General features: G+C 44.9%; 1 protein-coding gene and 2 long non-coding RNA genes across 6 annotated transcripts in view; 2 read left to right on the forward strand and 1 right to left on the reverse strand.

Moving 5' to 3' along the window:
- Positions 1 to 21,278, forward strand: part of OSBP2 (oxysterol binding protein 2) — a 181,653-nt gene that overhangs the window by 48,130 nt on the left and 112,245 nt on the right. The gene's annotated exons all lie outside the window — the stretch shown is intronic.
- On the reverse strand, positions 3 to 15,878 carry LOC142863484 (uncharacterized). The gene is made up of 3 exons (XR_012914281.1): positions 15,796 to 15,878; positions 1,747 to 1,859; positions 3 to 89 (listed from the first exon to the last, which is right to left on the reverse strand). It is a non-coding gene; the product is annotated as an uncharacterized LOC142863484 (long non-coding RNA).
- LOC142863486 (uncharacterized) lies at positions 5,319 to 12,664 on the forward strand. Its single transcript, XR_012914283.1, has 2 exons — positions 5,319 to 6,178; positions 10,490 to 12,664. It is a non-coding gene; the product is annotated as an uncharacterized LOC142863486 (long non-coding RNA).

The following is a 21,278-nucleotide window of genomic DNA, read 5'->3' on the forward strand; positions in this document are numbered from 1 at the left end:
AACACCAGTGTCATTTGGATCCCTTTGCAAAGGGATTATTTGGCTAACAGTTGCCGTTGGACTCACCCCCACAGATAGGGAAGATCTGCCTGCAGCCATTTGGAAAAAACAAATTGTTTACACACATTTCAAGTTATAATAAGGATTTAAAAGCAGCAAAGTAGGCATATCTTGTAAATTGCCTCATAATTCAATGGCCTTTTCTGCAGTCAATTTTGTATTCCTTCCATTTTGCTTAGTGGTGGCTCTCACAGTCCCTTCTACCTGTGTATTTGGGGTGTGGATGATACATTTTTCCCTCTGTGGAGTTTATTTGTTCTTGTTATGCCCAAATATTGTGTCACATTGATCAGGCTCTGAGAAATCAGAAGCACATACCACATGCAAAAATGACATTGAATCTTTCTGCTACATAGGGGAAAAAAGATATTTTCCTTTTAAACTTTTTATAAGTAATCACTCAAGGAAATGGGCTTTAGCTAAAAATTGGGCATACTTTTCTAAGTACATAGGAAGATCCTTAAACTCCCTAAATATTGTGTTTATCTCACACTCCCTGTGTTTAAGTTTCCTGTTTATTAACAAGACTGGAAGGCTCCTTTTCTGTTAAAGCAACACAGTAATGGGAGGTCACTCAAAGGCAGATGTTCCGTATGCACTAAAGTATATGCATGTGTCGTTCAAGAGACTGTGATTGGTGTCCTTTGGTGTCCCAGGGGCTGAACCAAATACAGGGAACTCAGAGATAAACAGGCCCAGGCTTGGGCCTGGCCTTTGAGGAGCTCACTGTTGGGGGGTGAGAGGAGGCTGCCACGTTGGCAGGCCAGGTGCCACTGGCCCATGGAGAGGGAGAGAAGATCTGTGCCTGGGGTGGAATAGGAGCCTGGAAGCCCGTCAGAAGAAGGAGCTGGCTCCAGATTGAAGCAGCAGTCCAGGCTGGTGCACGTCCTGCAGGAGGTAGGGGAGGCAGGGTAAGGGACCTTCCATGAGGGAGTGGTGGGGGAAGGGGCTACGTGACAGGCTGCAGGCAGGATGGCCCACTCAAGCCAAGAGTAACACGAGCACTTCACGAAGCTGCAGGTTCTCCACCTAAAGGTTGTCCTTTATTCAGAAATTAGGGCCTTCCTACTTGATGTGGTATTAAAATCTTTTTTCATTTATGAAATGACAGTATGTCTTTTTTTTCTTTTTTAATCTCCTTGGAAGAATAAAATGTAGGCATTCCTATGTTGGTATGTTTTGTCAAAGCAGTTGATGTTTCAAAGCTTGGAAATCCTGGGAAACTGAGTACTGCAAATGTGGTCAGTTAGTGGGCGGAGGTTAAGTGAAGGAATGGCGCTGGGAGTTGTCACCTGCATCTCTGTGCTGGGCCTCTCTGCAGAGCATCCTCCTCTCTCCTTCCTCTCAGTTGCTGGCTCTGGGAGTGGGGACCCAATGAGCCCATGCTGGCCCTCCCTTGTCCTGGGGACAGGCAGTTGCAGGCCTTTAGTCTGGCCCTATCCTATTGCAGTCCCCCAGGCCTGTGGAGTAGAGAGCCTGAAACTCAGGTTCCTGGGACCACCCGGACTCCCCCCAGGCAGGGCTGGCCCAGTGTCTGAGCAACAGGAGGATGCTTGAGCTACCAGCTGCCTGGCTACCTCTCCCTGGCTCCTGGCCCCTGGCCTGAAGAGTTTAGCTGACTCTCAAGGTGCTTCTAGTCTCTTCCCCCAGGTTGTCTTTGGGAAATGACAGTTTGGCACTTCTCACCTTTTGTCTGTGTTCATTCTTTTTAGATCCAAAGGTCAGAGAGGTCAAATGTCTTTTGATTCCTTTCACAGATGAAGCTTCTGTTGGGAGGATTTTGTCTCCTTCCTGCCACCCTTGAGGGATTTTAAAAATAAACATGTGCTCTATTTCAAAACACACATGATTAAGTAGGTAGCTGCTTACAGGGCAAACCGGCTTACCCGCAGCGAGGCCGCCTGGCCCTGCCTGTGTGCAGGAAAACTAGTGGCCATTCCAAGTCCTGGGAAGTGGCCAGTGGAAGGCCTTCCCTTAAACCACACCTTGTCCTGCCATAGCGGGCAGCAAGAATCCACCCACGCCTCCAGACTGCTTCAGATCAAGGGGGTGGTGGTTCCACAGTTACTCCTCCTGCACTAGGCTGGCTCCGCACACTGGGTCTCTCCCCTGCCTGTTTCCAAGGGCCAGGCTGGGGCTCCCAATTGAAATAGGACAGTATACCCAGGCCCAGGTCCAGACACCTGATGGTATTCTCTGACCCTTTCCCCTCACTGACTCCAGACCACATGACCTCACTTCTCTCCTGCCTCTGCCCTCCTGTTGGGCCTGGCTTTGTGGCTGCTGCACCTGGTCCCTTTGACCTACTGCTCTGTAGGCAGCCCAGACCCCAGGCTGATTAGCTGCTGAAGGTATCTCAAGGGATGAGGCACAGGACCCATTCCTGCCAGGGCTGGGGCTGCTGTCCTGGTGGTTTGGAAAGGCCTGGAGGTGGCTTTCCTGTCTGCATGTTGTGGCTACTGTGTGCATCTGGGCCACATGCCACAGCACTTTGCTTGTGTTCTGGGTGACCTCTAGCAGAGCCTCTGATGAAGACTGTGCTCATTTTGGCAAATACCATGTTTTTGTTGGTTTTAGTTGAGTTCTTTCTCTTGTTTAATGTCCTTACTGCTTCTTAGGAAGAAAGGAATCTACTGTGTCCCTGTCATCCTTAGGCTCTGCTCCAAGGTGCCAGGCTGTCCTGTGCTCTTCCACCCTGCCTGAGGCCTCCTTCCTCCCTCGCCTTTTCCCTGTGCCCCTTGTCTCACACCCGACCCTGCTGTGTAGCAGCCCCCTGCTGTGGCCTCAGGGAAGCCTGTGTCCTATGCTGTCCTACCCCGAAGGCCTCAGGAGTGAGTCCTTTCTGAGTGCCTGATTCTTCTACCTGGAGCTGCTGTGCAGAGCTCCGGCCACTGTGCTGGGAGTGACCTGTCCAGCCCCCTGGCCATCACTTCCTGGGGCTGCACCTGGAAGCCCTCCATTGACACACAGCCATTTGCTGACTACATCTTCCTGTCTCCATCGCTGATCTTCTCTTGACCCCTCGGCCTTCCTCCTGTCTACCCACCCTTCCTGCTGGGCAGCCTGTCTTACCAGTACCTGTACCTTCCTAACCTCTTGACCTTTTAGCACATTCATCTACCAACCCTCAAGCCAGGATTAGTCCACTCGTGTCCTCCTGTGGGCCTTTTCTCACCTGCTGGGGACAACATCCATAGCTGTGCAGGCCATGGCTGCCAAGTGGCTAGGCTTTCCACCCACCCGGCATGCCAGGCCCAGGGAGCCTGGGAGCACAGAGTGTGTCCAGCTCTGGCTGCTGATGCCTGGGGTCTCTGATGATGTCCTGGGAAGCAGATCAGGGGGCTTCACTACTAGGCCAGAGAAAAGCAGGGCCCTGTGTCACCAGAGGGACCAGAGCACACAGGAGGACCAACCAACCTTCAACCTATCAACCTATTCTCAGATTCTCAAACCCTTTCTCAGGGTTTTTCTTTTTTTGTTGTTTTGTTTTATTATTTTTTGAGACAGGGTCTCGCTCTGTTGCCCAGGCTAGAGTGCAATGGCATGATCACAGCTCACTGTAACCTCTGACACCTGGGCTTGAGCAACCCTCCTGCCTCAGCCTTCCGAGTAGCTGTGACTGCACGAGTGTGCACCACTGTGCCTGGCTAGGTTTTTTTTATGTTTTGTAGAGACAGGATCTTGCTATGTTGCCCAGGCTGGTCTCAAACTCCTGGCCTCAAGTGATCCTCCTACCTTGGCCTCCTAAAATGCTAGGATTATAGGCATAAGCCACCATGCCCGGCCCCTTTCTCATGCTTTATTAGAAACATCCATGTGAGGGAAGACATGCAGTTTTCTGGTATGATGAGGGGTCAGGCAACCCCATGAGTGGGTGATTTGTTATTTAAGCAGCTTCTGAAGTGTGGGCATTCTTTGATGTTGGGAAGCTTTATCTAGTGTCCAGAGCTGCCATCTGGTGGCTGAATCAAGGCCCTTCTGAGGGTGTGCTGGGCCTGCTGGGGCTGGCTCGCCCACCTATCCTTTTAAGGTCCCTGTGAAGTCATCAGGATATGGAAGCTCTGGGGAGAAGAGCCCAGTCAGGAGAAGGAACTTCCATGTAAGCACTGCCTCTCTTTGGAAGGGGCAGATCTAGGCTTAGGGACTGGTCGGCTGTGCTCACCTCCATCATTTCCCTCCCCACTCCATGCATTCTTCCACATCCTGACATCTTGGTGCCTCTGTTGGGATTCCTCCACCCCAGCCCTCAGGGACACCAGGGCCCTCAGCCATGCAGCTTGTCCTCATGCCCTGGTCGGCATGCCCTCACGTCTTTGGCTGTGCCTTGACAAGGAGCACCTGGCCCCACATGGCCTGACCTCACCAGGCCCTGTCTGCCACTGCCCCACATGGCCATCTCCCGACCCTGAGGCCTCCAGCTCAGTAATCTTAAAGCCAGAGGCTGGCCCTTTCTGGCTGCCACAGCAGTTGCCCTTCCAATGCCCTTCTGGACCTCGCTGCTGCCTCTAGAAGGCAGTTGTGTTCTTTTCCTTCCTTACGTGGCCTGGCTCTGTGGTCCGTCCCTCAGTCCCTGCTGGGGTGGGTTCTTCCTCTCTCACCCCGTTGTGTAGCTTCCTTCCCTACACCCACTTGTCCTCCACCTAACCCTGGGGCAGCCCGGGGACCAGGCAGGCCTGGCCTTGAATCCTGACTCTGTCACTTCTAGCTGGCTCCCTGTGCCTCCGTTTCTTTACCTCTGAAGTGTGCCAAATGACAAAGACCTCTTAGGTCATCAAGAGCAATAAATCAAATCATGTCACAAGTTGCTCAGCAGTGACTGGAGTGCAGTGACTCCTCAGCAGATGGCAGTGAGGATGCTGCTCTTTTGGCGATAACCCGTTAGTTCTCTACCGTCTTCCTCCGCGGAGCCCACGTGCGAGAGCCATACAGCCAAGCTCTGGGGGTGACACCCCCAGCCGTGCAGACCACACCCCCAAACCCAGGGCACCTGCTGGGTCTTTATCAGTGCCTGCCCCTCTTTTTTTTTTTTTTTTTTGAGGCAGAGTCTCACTTTGTTGCCCAGGCTAGAGTGAGTGCCATGGCATCAGCCTAGCTCACAGCAACCACAATCTCCTGGGCTCAAGCAATCCTACTGCCTCAGCCTCCCGAGTAGCTGGGACTACAGGCATGCGCCACCATGCCCGGCTAATTTTTTCTATATGTATTAGTTGGCCAATTCATTTCTTTCTGTTTTTATAGTAGAGACGGGGTCTCACTCTTGCTCAGGCTGGTTTCGAACTCCTGACCTCGAGCAATCCGCCTGCCTTGGCCTCCCAGAGTGCTAGGAGTGCCTGCCCCTCTTATGCAGGTCCTCTGCCACCTTCCTTTCCCATCTCCCAGTGGCTCTTGAAGTCCTCACCATTCTGCATGTTTTCACCACTGCCTGCTGCCACTCCAGCAAACCATTTTGCTTCCTCATTCATAGAAGAAAAACAAGTCCACAGCCTGACCACCTCAGCTCCTGCCTCCACCCGGTGTGATTCCTGTGAAGACATTTCTCCTCCTAGAAGCAGTGCCTGGCCCTGAGGACTCTTTTCTCCCTATTCCTTGAGGATTTGGTTCCACCACTGTTCTCCCTCTCTCTTAGAGCCTCAGCATCTCTTCTGGCTTCTTCCTGCTCCATGTGACCCACCACCTGCTGCCTTAAAAATGCCCTTGCCAAGGTCTCAGATCACTTTCCAGATGGGTATCTAGCCTGAGTGTCACCTTGACTCCTGCCCTCTCTTGACGCTCACATGCAGCCTGTCACCAGATCCTGTCCACACCAGCCATGGACAGTTTCACGTCTTCCCACTGCCCTCCATCTGCATGGCCTCCACCCTGGTTTGACTGCCTGGCCTCCTGGATTCTGGACTCCAGCATCTTCCAGTAGAGACTCTCTCCAACCACCAGAGTGAGTCTTCTAAAATGCAATTCTACTCGGTTCTAGTTCCAGGTAGAATGAAGTAAGAAGATTTCTCTCTGCAGCTATAAAACCTGGACAGAATGCACAGAGCGGCTATTTGAACACCCTGGAAATTAAATAGCCACAGGCATACTGGGGAAGAAGATCAGAAGTTGAAGTAGCATCAGACAGCTGGTGAGTTTACAATTTTTTCTCTCCCAGTATCTTCTGGTGTAGATTCAGGGGAGACGCAGAGCGAGCAGAGAGAGAGAGCTCCAGGAGAAGCTCAGGCTGAAGGAGCAGAAAAGTCTCCTGGCAGTGACAGCAGTGAGGACAGGGGGCCTGCAAGTGCCTAAAACTCTGAGGAAACCCCATACTCAATAGGATGAGCTATGGTCCCAAGAGGTGAGAGAACCTCATTGCATGTTTGTCTTTCTCCTTCCACCACTTGGCCCCACATATGGAAGCAGTGGGGAGAAGTGGGTAGCAGAGAGGAGTAAATAAAGCCTCAATGTTGGGCCAGAGGACTGAAACAAGGGGCTCTAGGGAACTAGAAAATATGAGATTACAAAGAGAGAAGACCTTGGGAAAGTGACCCCATAAAGTTGTTTATGAACTCCTGGCTTCACGTTCAAGCTGCACACACATGGATCTGATCTTAAGCAGCCTACTAAAGACTTTGAGAACTGAACTAGACGTTGAGAACTGAACTAAAAGCTACACGAATGCCCACTGGCTGGCACACATGGGGACAGAACTGAATAGCACTGCAAAGGCTTTGAAAATGGAACTAACAGTAAAACCAACACCCAGAGAAGGCTGGTCAGAACATGTGGCCCGAACTTGGTAGATTGCCTGCTAAAGTGAAAATATCAAATTTACTAACATCAGGAATGGGAGAAATAGTTAACAGCACAGTTCCTACAGACATAAAAGAATCTACAGAAACATAAATAATATAATATGTAAAAGGTATACTATGAACAACTCTACCCACAAAATTGACAACTTAGGGGAAATAAAGCAATTCCTCAAAAATCACAAATTCTGATACCCAAGATCAAATCCATAACCTGAATAATCCTATAGCTATTAAATAAATTGCATTTATATTTTAAAACCTTCTAAAAAATAAATATTCAGGCCTAGGTGATTTTTTACTTTTAAATTCTTGTTTTGTTTTGTTTGTTTTCTTGAGACAGAGCCTCACCCTGTCACTCCTAGCTAGAGTGCAGTGGCATCATCATAGATCACTGCAACCTCAAACTCCTGGGTTCAAGTGATCCTTCTGCCTCAGCCTCCTGCATAGCTGGGACTGCAGGCATGCACCACCGTGCCCAGCTAATTTTTCTATTTTTTGTAGAGACAAGATCTCATTCTTGCTCAGGCTGAACTCTCGGGCTCAAGCAGTCCTCCTGCTTCGGCCTCCCAGAGTGCTAGGATTGCAGTTGTGAGCCACCTCATCCAGCCCTCATTTGTAAATTCTACCAAACATTTGGGAAAAACATACCATTTCCACATCATCTCTCCCAGAAAATACAATAGAAAACGAGGGAGTAACTCACAACTCATTTTATGAGAACAGCATTCCCTGCTATTAAACTGAATAAAGACAGTACAAGAAAAAGAAACTTCAGACCAATACCTCCCATGAATGTAGATGGAAAAAATCTTCAACAAAATATTGTATTTTGAATCCAGCAACATACAAATAGAATAATACACCATGATCAAGTAGGGTTTATACTAAGAGTATAAGATAGGTTCATTGTTTGAAAATAAATCAATGGTATCACAATATTAACACACTAAGAAAAACTATCTGACCATATCAATTGATGCAGAAAATACATCTGATAAAATTCAGTATCATTTATGGTAAAAACTTTCAGCCAACTAGAAATTTCTTCTTCCTGATTAAGGGCATCTTAAAAAAGCTAACATCATATGTAGTCATGTAGTGGTGAAAGACTGCATGCTTTTCCTTGAGGATCAGTAAAGTCAAGAATATCCATTCTCACCACTCATATTCATCTTCATACTGGAAGTCCTTGCCAGTATTAAAAATCAAGAAAAAGAAATCACAAAGGTATTCAATTTGGAAAGAAAGAAACAAAACTATTCCTTTTTGCAAATGGCATGGTGGCTTGTATAAAAATCCCCCAAAATCGACAAAAATATTCTTAGAATTGTGAGTTTAGCAACCTTCTTACAGGATCAAGGTCAGTATACAAAGGCCAGTTATATTGTAGTAGCAGTGAACAATTGGAAACCGAAAAAATTTTTAAAAATCATTTACAATGACTACATGAAATATTTAGAAGTAGATAACAAAAAAAATATATGTAGTATTTATATGCTGAAAAGTATTAAATACTAATGAAAGCAAAGACCAGAATAAATGGAGAGACACACAATGTTCATGGATCAGAAGATTCAATGGAGTAAAATCCAATTTCTCTACCAATTGATCAGTAGATTTAATGCATCCAGCAAAAACACCAGCAGGATATTTTGTCAGTATAGACACACTTATAAATTTATATGGAAAGATGAACTAGAATGGCTAAAGTAATTTTGAAAAAGAATAATAAATTTGGAGTAATTGTCCAATTTTAAGACTTACCATAAACTGTCATGAAGATAGCATGATGTTGGCAAACACCGTATAGATTAATGAGATAGGTATATAGATTAATGGAACAGAATAGAGAGTCCAGAAATGGAACACACAGATATGGTCAAATGACTTTTGATAGATGCACAAAAACAGTTCAACTGAGAAAGGATAGTCTCTTTAACAAGTAGTGTTGGAACAGTTGGACATCCATATGCAAAAAAAAACTTTTTTAAAAAATTAATTTTTATATAGACAGGGATCTCATTATGTTGCATAGGCTTGTCTTGAACTTCTGGCCTTAAGCTATCCCCCTGGGTCGGACTCCCAAATTCTGGGATTACTGGCATGAGCCACCCCACCCAGCCAAACTCTGAACTCTTAAAAGCCCACCCTGAACTCTTAAATATAGCATCAAAAGCATAATCTATAAAAGAAAAACAATGATAAATTGAAGTTAATCAATAATGTTAGACTTCTACAAAATACTAGCAAGTCATATATTCAACACAGGACTTGTATCTAGAATTTAAAAAGAACTGGAAACTGTGGTAGAAAACCAAACAACTCCCCAAATGCAAAGAACCAATAAATTAGTGAGTTCAGTAAAGTCATAGGATGCAAGCTCACACAAAAATTAATCATATTCTTATATATTAGCAAAGAGCTTGTGGAAAAAGAAATTTAAAACACAATACCACTTATAATTATGCCCTCAAAATAAAATTCTTGGGTATAAATCTAATAAAACATGTACAGGATCTGTATGCTAAAAATTACAAAATGCTGATGAAAAGAAATCAAAGAAAATCTTCAGAAATGGGGAGACATACCATCTCCATGGATTGCGAAACTCAACATAGTAAAGATGTTGGCCGGGCGCAGTGGCTCACGCCTATAATCCTAGCACTCCGGGAGGCCAAGGTGGGAGGATTGCTCGAGGTCAGGAGTTCGAAACCAGCCTGAGCAAGAGCGAGACCCCGTCTCTACTATAAATAGAAACAAATTAATTGGCCAACTAATATATACAGAAAAAATTAGCCGGGCATGGTGGCTCATGCCTGTAGTCCCAGCTACTCAGGAGGCTGAGGCAGCAGGATCGCTTGAGCCCAGGAGTTTGAGGTTGCTGTGAGCTAGGCTGACGCCATGGCACTCACTCTAGCCTGGGCAACAAAGTGAGACTCTGTCTCAAAAAAAAGACAAAACAAAACAAAAAACATAGTAAAGATGTCAGTTCTTCCCAAATTGATTTATTGGTTTAACATAATTTCCATCAAAATCCCAGTAAGAATTTTTATAGCTTATTGTAAAATTTATGTGGAAACACAAAAGAATTGGAATAGCTAATATAGTTTTGAAAAAGAAGACTAAAGTAGAAGGAATCACTCTACTTGATGTTAAGACTTACAATACAGCTACAGTTATCTATCAAGACAGTGTAATACAGGCGGAGCAGTGGTGGGGAACCTGTGGCCTTAAGGCCACATGTGGCCTTTAGGTCCTTAAATGCAGCCTTTGGACTGAATCCAAATTTTACAGAATATTTTTATTAATACCTTTTTCTTCATTTTTTTGTATTTTTATTTTATTTTGAAAACAAACATTTAAAATGCCAAAGAATAAAGTAAGTTTCAATGAAATAATCCTCCCAGATTGACTGGCGCAATTAGTCATAAGGGCTAAATTGCCAGCTGCTACGCTCATGATTTAGTTCTAACTTCCCTGCCTGACTGGCGCTGCACCTCATGAGGCTGGTTGGCAAGAGTTCATGAGGGTTGAGTACACCAGTCTGTTACCAGCTTTTGACAATGGTGCACTGTGTTTCTGTTTAAAGTGGAATTTGTGAGTAGTTGCACAGCTTGACAGTGTTTTTAAATTTTGCTTAACAGCCCATCATACCAAAGAAGACCAAGAAAATGCTGAAGGAAGAAAACAGATTTTTTAATGAGGATTGGGAATTACAATATTATCTTGTTTCTGCTAAAGATAAGATGATTTGCTTGCTTTGTGATACTGCAGTATCAAAATTAAATAAATTCAATGCTCATCAGCATTATAACACTCAAGAGGACCGCAAATACTTTAAATTAGAGGGAGAGGCACAAAAGGTTGTATTGCAGAAATTAAAAGAAAAAGAAAAGTTAATTATTTCAACCAGCAATAAGACCTGGTTTATAAAATAGCTTATATACTTGGGAAAAAAGGAAAGCCATTCAGTGATGTAGAAATTACAATAGAATGCATTGTCAAAGTTGTAGGATGCTTAGACCCTGGTAATGTTTAAAAGTACAAATAACTGCCTTTTTATCAAGGAAATTCATAACTGGCAGCATGAATTAGCCTTCAACTTAACAGAACAACTTCATGCAATACTTTAAAAGGAAAATATATGTTATTCAGTTGCTTTGGGTGAATCAACTGATACTACTGACTTGGTGCAGGTTTTATACTTTATTCCGATCATAAAAGAAGATTTTTCTTTGCTTTAAAGAGTTGCTTGCTTTGGGCATTTTGTGAACAGAACACGGGGAATAGTTATCTTCAACAATTATCAAGATAAATGTCTTGAAACTGGACTGAATTTGGTAAATTTACTGAGTATATGTACAGATGGTGTACCATTCATGACAGGAAAACATAAAGGGTTTATTTGCACAGGTTAAAAAAAAGTATCAATGGATCCAGATGTTCTCATTTCTTTTCATTGTATCATGCATCAGCAAAATCTCTGTGCTAAAGCTACTATTTTAAGTGACACTTGGCAACAAGTTATAAGTATTGTGAGCTATATTCATGCAAATGCAACACAGCATCATCAGTTTTGGAACATGCTAAAGTTGAATGATGAAGTATTTGGTGTGGATTTGCCATATTATTCTAAAGTGCATTGGCTATTGCAGGGATAGGTGTTAGCCAAAATTTTATCTCTGCAAGAACAGATATTCCGTTTATGAAAAATGGAATCAGCAACGTGAATTATTGAAACAAGATTTCTGTGGGAATGCAGCATTTCTGTGTGATACCATGTCAAGTCAAAACGACTTGAATATTTCTTTGCAAGGTAAAACTATGTCTATATATGATTTGTGGCGAAAAAAAAATCCAAGCATTTCAAAAACTATCTTTTTACAAAGCACTTCTTTAAAAGGAAATTTCGGATGAATATTTTCCCCATTTAGCAAAGGTCATTGATGAGCAGGATGATATATGTGAATCATTTGAAGAATATGCAGCTATTATAGACCAATTGATCAGAGAATACAATGAAAGGTTCAGTGACTTTGAGAATCATGACATCACACTCAAATTAGCATTTCAGCCTTACCTAGTTGCTGTCACCAAGGCACCTAAAGAACTACAGATGGAATTGAGCTCTCAGTAGATGACATTTTAAAGTCATTGATGCTAAGAAAGATCCAATTGAAATACAGAAAAATGTAGGAGAATACCCACACCTTCAGGAACTCATCTGAAAAAATGCTTTTTTCTTTTCAACCTTTTATTGCTGTGAATCTATATTCTCCTATCTAACCCAAATCAAGACACCCCTTAAGGTCACAAATGACTGATACCCATCTAGAGGACCAACTGAAACTGCAGACCACCATGCTGCAACCAAATATTCAAATGCTTTCTAACAAAAAGCAGACACGACCAAGTCAGTAAAAGTTAGTTAACTTTAAAGTTAACAAATAGTTTTCACTTTTTGAAATTATGAAGTACGTAGTAGTTAGATTTTTATAAAATAATGTACCTTTTTAAGCACATCTAATTGAAGTTTCTTGAATTTGGCCTTATTTGATTACAGCTAAATTAATGTGACCTTCCAGCAGGGAAAGGTTCCCCACCCCCTGAGGTGGAGGAACAGAGAGAGATAATAGAAGATAGAGAACCCAGAAATAAGCAAAAGCAAATACACCAAATTGATTTTTGACAGAGGTACAAAAGCAATTTAATGGAGGAAGGATAGTCTTCTCAACATATGGTACTGGAGTAATTAGATATCCGTAGGCAAAAACACACAAACAAAAAACCCCCCAAAACCTCAATCTAAACATCACACAGTATATAAAAGTTAATTCAAAATGGACCATGGATTTAAATGTAAAATGTAAAACTATAAAACCTTTACAAGAAAACAGAACATCTACAGGACCTGTGGGGCTAGGTGAGGGTTTTTAGATATGACATGAAAAGCAGACACCATAAAAGAAAAAATTAATAAATTGGACTTCAAAATTGAAAACATTTGCTCTGCAAAAGCCCCTATCAAGAGGGTGAAAAGACAAACTACAGACTGGGAGAAAATATTTACGAACCACATATGTGACAAAGGACTATATGTAGAATATATGAACAACTCTCAAAACTCAGTGGTAAAAAGAAAACTGAATTTCACAGTAAAAAGACAATCTATAAAATGGGCAAAAAGCATGAACAGATATTTCACTGAAGATACAGATACCAAGTAAGTACATGAAAAGCTTTTCAATATCATTAGCCATTAGGGAAATGCAGCTTAAGATCACTGTGAGAGATCACTACTCACGTATTAGAAGTTATTAAAAATAGTGATAATAATTGCTGGCGAGCATCTGTAATACATTTCTGGTAGGAATATAAAATGGTACAACCACTCTGGAAAAGTTTTGTAAGAAACGGACAAAATTAAACATATAGTTATCATATGGCACAGCAATAATACTCCTGTACATTAATCCAGAGAAATGGAAACTCACATTTGCACAAAAACCTGTACACAAATATTCATAGCAGCATTAGTTATAATAGCAAAATACTGGAAACAACCCAAATGTCCTTCATGGAGTGAATGAGTTCACAGACCCTGGTACATCCATACAGTGGAGTACTACTTGGTGATAAGATGAGTGAACTATTTTTTTTTTGTAGCAAAATGCTGTTTATTTTGAGCATCTGGGTGCAGATGGGTGGAGGCTGAAAAAGGCATCCCAAGAGGTATGAACTATTAATGCACGCAACAACCTGGATGAATCTCAAAGGCCTTATGCTGAGTGAAAGGAGCCCATCTCAAAAAGTTACATGCTTATGATGCCATTTGTATGACATTTTGGAAAAGGCAGAACTATGGGGATGAAAAAATAGAACAGGGGTTGTCAGAGTTTATAGGTAGAGGGAGAATGTGATAGAGCTCTAGGAAGTGTCTGGGCTGTGGAGTGATGGAACTGCCCTGGATCCTGCTCGTGGTAGTGCGTCACGAGTCTACACGTGTTAAAACACATAGAACTAGGCCGGGCGCGGTGGCTCACGCCTGTAATCCTAGCTCTTGGGAGGCCGAGGCGGGCGGATTGCTCAAGGTCAGGAGTTCAAAACCAGCCTGAGCAAGAGCGAGACCCCGTCTCTACTATAAATAGAAAGAAATTAATTGGCCAACTGATATATACATAAAAAATTAGCCGGGCATGGTGGCGCATGCCTGTAGTCCCAGCTACTCGGGAGGCTGAGGCAGGAGGATCGCTCGAGCCCAGGAGTTTGAGGTTGCTGTGAGCTAGGCTGATGCCACGGCACTCACTCTAGCCTGGACAACAAAGCGAGACTCTGTCTCAAAAAAAAAACAAAAAAAAAAAAAAAAAAAAAAAAAAAAAAAAACCACATAGAACTATACAACAAAAAAGGTGAATTTGATTGTGTGTTAATTTGAAAATAAAATGTAGTTTTGATTTCTGTCTCCTCTCTGGCTCTCCCTGGCCTTCCAGACCTGTCCAGCTTCTGCTGTCCCTGGCACACTGTTTTGCTGCCAGCCAACATGCGTGCCATACCTCTCGCTCAGACTCTCCCTTAGCCCCCAGCCTCTTCCCACACCCCACTTTCTTTAGGTCCGTTACCCTTTATGGAAGGCCATTCAGGAAATCCTGGCCTCCTGCCTGGGCCAGATGTTTGCTTCCAGATGTTTGCCCCTTGTCAGCCCCTTATGCACAATAAAGTAGCAGTTAGTATGAACATGGGACTTCCTGAAGCCTCAGAGTCCCCATTTGTCAGTTCCGCTAGAGACTTCAATTCTGTGCCTGCCAGGGTTCTTCCAGTTCAAAGATTTCTAAGCAGAGACACTGGAGCCAGCCTATCTGGGTTCAAGTTCTGCCTTCCATACTTACCTGCTGTGTGACCTGGGACAAGAAGCTGCCATCTTTTGCCTCATTTCTCTCCTCCGTAAAATAATGGGCTTAATAGTAGAACCATCCCGCCGGGCGCAGTGGCTCACGCCTGTAATCCTAGCACTCTGGGAGGCCGAGGTGTGGGGATTGCTCGAGGTCAGGAGTTCAAAAACCAGCCTGAGCAAGAGCGAGACCCCGTCTCTGCTATATAAAAATAGAAATAAATTAATTGGCCAACTAATATATATAGAAAAAATTAGCCGGGCATGGTGGCGCATGCCTGTAGTCCCAGCTACTCGGGAGGCTGAGGCAGGAGGATCGCCTGAGCCCAGGAGTTTGAGGTTGCTGTGAGCTAGGCTGATGCCATGGCACTGACTCTAGCCTGGGCAACAAAGCGAGACTCTGTCTCAAAATAAATAAATAAATAAATAAAATAATAGAACCATCTCTTAGAGGTGCTGTAAGGATTAGCTTAGATAATTCGTGAAAAGATCTTAGCACATGGCTCGGCAAATGCTTGATGAAAGTTAGCTATAGTTATTGATAATAGTCACTTTGGCAACTTTAAAATAATGTAGGTTACCAGGTTCCTTACCCCGTTAAACTGAATGAGAGTGACATTAGGGAGTGGGGGTGGGGGCTATATGTTTTTTTTTTTTAAAGTTCCCTGGGTAGGTTTGTCAGATTCAGCAAATAAAAATGCAGGTCGCCCAGTTTAATTTTAACTTCAAATACACAACAAATAATATTTTAGTATAAGGATGTCCCATGCAATATCTGGGATATCTTTATGCTAAAATTTATTTGTTGTATATCTGAAATTCAAACAGGCATCATGCATTTTATCTACCTACATTTAACCCGTCCTGGGAAACCTCTATCCCCAGCCCGCTTGGGGGCTCTGCTCTCAACTTCCTAGTCCAAAGGCAAACCTCCCACGCCTGAAAATAGAGAATATTCTTTTACTTGACACAGGGAGGCGCTGGATGATGGCTTGTTTGCTTTCTTTGCTCCTCAATTGACGTCTAAGGAAGCACCAGCAGGGTGACTGGCTTGCAGCTTACCTCTCAGAACTTGCCAGTCATTTTTAGATCTTCACGTCTGCCTCCCGGAGGACTCTGGGAGGCTGTAAGAAGTGGAATAACTGGTCACTTCTCTCTCTTGGGCCTTCGCTTCTGGGTGGGGGGGCCAAGTCCAGCTTTTCAGGGGCTCCTGTCTATTGCCTTACTCCCCCAAGTTGGCCTGCTCCTATGTTGATGTCATAGCCCTATTCTGATATCACAGTCCAGCACTTGGAATTATACCAGGCAGCTCACATTCTGCCCTTAGAGCAACCAAGGCAGGCAGCTGAGCAGGGGGTGAGGGGGCATTGGGTGGCTGATGGCCCTAGGGCCTGACCCTAAAGAACATCTGGGCAGCCTGCCATCTTATTACTCCAAAATGAAAATCCTCTAAAAGGTAGGACTTAGAAGGCTTTCCTCCTATCCCTGTTGGCAGTCCCCACCCCCAGTGGGAATAAATTTGCGGGAAGTACAGAATTGTTCTGATTCTGTAAACAGCTCTCGGAAAACCGCTGCCTGAGTGCCTGGGGATGCAAGTGGTTGTGGTCTGCTCAACAATTCTCTCTTCCTGTTTGGAGGAATGCTTCCCAAAACACAGTGTTTCTTGTTGAGGGGAATTGTCCCCGGGTGCTTAGAGAATCCCTGCAGGTACTGATTTGTGATGAGTTCTTCTGTGACCACCACCACTGTCCTCCCTCCCTAAGAAGCTGGGTGGGGACACGGCTGTGCTCCTCTCAGGACAAAGGGAACATGTAGCTGCATTCAAGCTATTAACCCCCACACCCCTCAGTCTCGAGGAGGTTAAGACCCATTCTCCTAGCTGGTCGGAAGGTATAAAGAGGTCTCTTGCAAACTCATTAAGTTAGTAAAATCCTGACCAGCATGGATTAACAATACAGTTAAAGAAAAAACCCTGAATAACTTCTCTCTTACTTTGGTGGGCACGAAGTCCCCCTGGGGCAACATGTTAAAACTGCAAATCCTCTCTGGGAGGCCGAGGGAGCGGGATTGCTCAAGGTCAGGAGTTTGAAACCAGCCTGAACAAAAGCGAGACCCCGTCTCTACTATAAATAGAAATCAAATTAATTGGCCAACTAATATATAGAAGAATATGTAGAAAAAATTAGCCGGGCATGGTGGCGCATGTCTATAGTCCCAGCTACTCGGGAGGCTGAGGCAGGAGGATCGCTTGAACCCAGGAGTTTGAGGTTGCTGTGAGCTAGGCTGATGCCACAGCACTCACCCTAGTCTGGGCAACAAAGCGAGACTCTGTCTCAAAAACAAAACAAAACAAAAAAACTGCAAATCCTGAAGATTCAGAAGCCAACACTGGCTAATGTGGTGGTGGGGGGCAGGGGGCGTTGGAGACCTGGCACTTGCTTTCCACAACAAATCCAGGGTTTATTGAAGAAGAAAATCTGAGTTTTTTTTCGTATCTTTGAAAAAGTCAGACAAAGGATTAATTGAGTCTCTCTCTCCTATTTCTTACTCCTGACTGCCCATTTTATAGACGTGATCATCAAAGAGTCTTACTATGTTTGGTATCAAATTTCACATTTTGATATATACAGGGAAAGTTTTCATCATCCTTGTAAAATGTCTTTTATTCTTTTTGGATTCCAAATTGTTTAATTTAGGATTGCAATGGCCTTATGCTTTGTGGGCTATTCTCTTTTTCTTGCTAATATGATCCCTTTAAATTAGGCACATAAACAATATTTTCATGCATTGTTTGTCATTATTGCTTTGTTATGTATATGTTTTTATTTGAGATCAATTGTGTTTGCTAAATATTCAGTAATATTTTCAAATTGTCTATAAAAAACCCCTGCAAATCCCTAGGGCAGGGGCACTGGGATTCTGATATGATGGTCACATGTTGCCCAGGGACCCCATTTTTAATAAACATTCCACACAGGCTCATGCCAGCTGCCCATGAACCTTACTTGGAGAAACACAGTCTGTTCTGTCGGACTCCCGGACTGCTTATTACTGCTGGCTTGCTGCCCCTACTTCCAAATTCCATGTTTTCCATGGAATGGGCATTTAATTCTGTTTTTTCCCATGTATTTATTTAATCCAGAGAGACAAGAGGGATGACATAGGGCCATATAATTCATCAGGTGTGTCCGCATCCAAGTTCTTGTCCTCTGTTTCCCAGGTGTAGGTACAGCCTTTTGCCTCTCTCTACCTAAGGACTGTGTCTGTATTGGGAGTGCCACACCTGTCACTCGTCAGACTTTCACTTCCTGGTGCTCACCTGAACTGAGAGAGCGGGATAGACTACGGGCAGGAATTACTGGCCACAACGCTGGTCGTGGTGAAGGGCATTGCTCACAGAAAAGACTGGTGTCTGCTTCTGGGGGGCTTCAGAATGAGCATCGAATGGCACTGGGTAGGGCAGCCATCTCAGAATATTCCCCTTCCGTGATACCGAGGAAGGGGAGTCCCTGCCCGCCCATCCTGGTTTTGAGGGAGAGAAAAACCAGTGCACAATTTGGGAAATGAGCGTGGGGACTTTGATAAAATAGCGACAGTACTCTACAGATCGGCACAGATAATGCAGCCCAAGGGCTCATCGCAGGCGGGGCCAGATCACTCTTCATGGCTTCAGTAGCACCTTGCGGGTAGCTGTCGTACTGTGAACGTGGCAGAGGGCTTGACAGAGGTGCAGGGAAAAACCTCAGGTAGAACAGCTGGGCTTAAGGACGCAAAACCCCTGGGATGGGATTTTCTAAAAAAATTTATTGTTGTTATAGAAAATTTAAGATGTAAACAGAAGTGGACAGAAAAGGCTCAGATACCTACATATACCTGTCACCAAGTTGCCACAGTTCTCTACTTATGGCCAATCTTGTCTCTGTGCCACCACCTTTTTCTTTTGTCCCATGTCATTTTGAAGCCAGTTGCAGAGATCTTATTCTATTTGTTGATATTTCTGGAAGTATATTTAAAAGATAAGAATTCCTTTTTTTTTTTTAAATGCTCATGCGTTTCCAGCAGACAAACTGGGCTCTGTTCAGAGTCCAAAGAAAGTGAAGAGAAGTTAATGACCTTCAGCTGGGCCAGGATCCCAGCCCTTCCCAAAGAAGGAGGGCTGGGCGTTGGAAGGATGGAGTCTTCTGGTGGTTTGGCCTTGTCAGAGCCCCGCAGGGTACAGGATGGGGGTGACATTGGTGGGCAGAGTTCCTGAGAAGGGCACAGAGATAGTCAGTTCTCAGGTGTCCACAGAAGCAAAGGGAAGAGCCACCGGAAAGTAACACAGAAAAGTGATGCTATTCTGTTCTGTAGGTGGTGAGAATGATTTGGATTTAGATGTCACTCTGTGACCCATGCAGATGGCATGGCTTGTCCCTGAGGGACCTGTATAAATCAGTGCTAACTGAAAGAGGCTCAGGGTAAATGGGTCACCAGTGAGTCTGAATGTATGTGCAGAACTCAAAGGAGATTGATGTTCAGTTCTCAGAGAAACTGAGTTGGATTTTCGCAGTAAGGGTGACGGTCGGTGTTTGTTCTGAGGCAGCAGCTCCTCCTCCTGGGACTTTAGCCTGCCAGCCAAGCCCAGGAGCCAGCCCAGAGGTGGCCTCCTCATTTTAGTAGAAAAACAGGCTTTATGGAATTTTTTTTTAAATGGGGGTTTTCTAATGCAGAGGTCAGAGCATAGCAAGCGTCATTGTCTGTAGATACATTCTCACCATGAAGGTAATTTAAGCATCATTTTCCTGCCACGGTAATTACCTCGATTACTAATTGCTTCCTTTGTAACTAAGGGACATAATAGCACTTTCCTTTGTAATTAATGATCAGATTGGAGAAGTTTATTTTTTGTTGCCATCTAGATGTTACCCCGCATGTGGGTCTGTAGGCACGAGCACCAGGCTGTGATGAAGGCAAGGCGACAGGTCACTATGTCAGTCATTCCAGAGGCAGAGGGTCCCAGGGGCCAGGCCGGAACGTATGACCTAAACCAGAGGCAAGCAGGACTGTGACATTTTCCTGGGTACTCCCTGCACTTCACTTTGCCAGTTTGAGCTTTGATTGGAGACGCATGTTGAAAGGTTGTGGCTTAGTATTCTGGGCAGTGGAACCGGAGGCTGGGCTCTGTTGCACCCGCCACCCCTGGTCTCGATGTCGTGGTGGTATGAACAGGTGTGGCTTAGGAAAAGCGGTGCAAAATTTGGTATCCTGGATTTGCTCTTGAATCACTATGTGACTTTGGACAAAGCCTTCAACCTCTCTAAGCCACAATTTATTTGCTCATCAAAGGGAAGAAAAATGTCTGTATTATAAGATGGTTGGGATGGTAAATAACAATAATGTAAAAATTAAATAATACAAAACAACCCTGGGGGAGAGGGAACCATGTGGGGCAGCTTAAAAATGCCAGTAATTATCTCCGCCATCCCTGGCCCTTCAGCCTGGGTCCTTAGTTGACAATAGATCTGTGTGTGATGGTCTCATGCATGGGGCATGCCTCCTTACTACACTGGAAACGCCTGTATAGACAGGGATCTGTTTAGTGATCCATGTGTGTGTGTGTGTGTGAGATTTCTATTCATGGTCAGTTGGTGACAGGGAACTAAAACCCACTCAAACTGGCTTAAGCACAAGTGGACCACACTCCGGGTGCAGGAAGTAGAATATCCTGGAGGGACAGGATATATTGGCAGCTGCTCTGATTCTCCCATTTCTGGCTCTCTCCCAGTGTCCCCGCTGTGTCCTTTCTTTCTGCAGCCTGTAACTTGGTGCCTTTATGCCTCTGTAACTTGGTTTTGCAGGTGGGCCTGGCCTGCCCTGCTGTCTCTGTGCCCCAGCTTCAAATTCTCGGTGCAGGTGGCAGCAGGTCCCCTGCCCTGGTCCAATCTCGAGGGAGCAGGGCAAAGTCATGCCCGAGGGCCTACCAGAGTTTGTGTAATGAGGGAGCATGAAATCCTGTCCCCTTTTCTGGGTCTTCTAAGGAACCTTTTCTCACCACCCCCAGCCCCCTCACTGCATCCCCAGAAGGGCAGGCAGAAGCTGCGTGGGCTGCACGTCCTCTGAGGCTGCCCCTCACCCATGCCTAGGCCTGGCCGGTGAACTGTGGTAAACTCAGACCCAGCTCTGGAGAGGGGCAAGGCCTGCAGGCCGGCATGACAGCCATGGCCTGTGGAAGAGAAACCTTGGAGGACAAGACAAGTCCCCTAGAGGCAGAGGTAGGAGGCACAGAAGCTTCCAGAGGCCCCTCACAGGCAGAATGGGTTGCTGGGGAAGGCTTTGTGAGCACAGAAAGAGCTGAGCCCAATGGAAGCTGCCTCTTGGCAGCACAGTGGCTGTCCCTGGCCACATGCGGCACTCCTGGACACAGTGGCACCAGCAGCCCAGGGCTTCCATGTGATTCCAGAGCCCTGGGCTAGTGTGAATGATCGTACTCCTCTGTAGGGACCTGCTGCCAGGGGAGTGTTGCTGAGTGGGGCTCCACGCTGGCTTCCTCCCTCTGCCAGCTGAGG

Source organism: Microcebus murinus, chromosome 22 (genome assembly GCF_040939455.1).
Source record: "Microcebus murinus isolate Inina chromosome 22, M.murinus_Inina_mat1.0, whole genome shotgun sequence".
NCBI lineage: Eukaryota > Metazoa > Chordata > Mammalia > Primates > Cheirogaleidae > Microcebus > Microcebus murinus.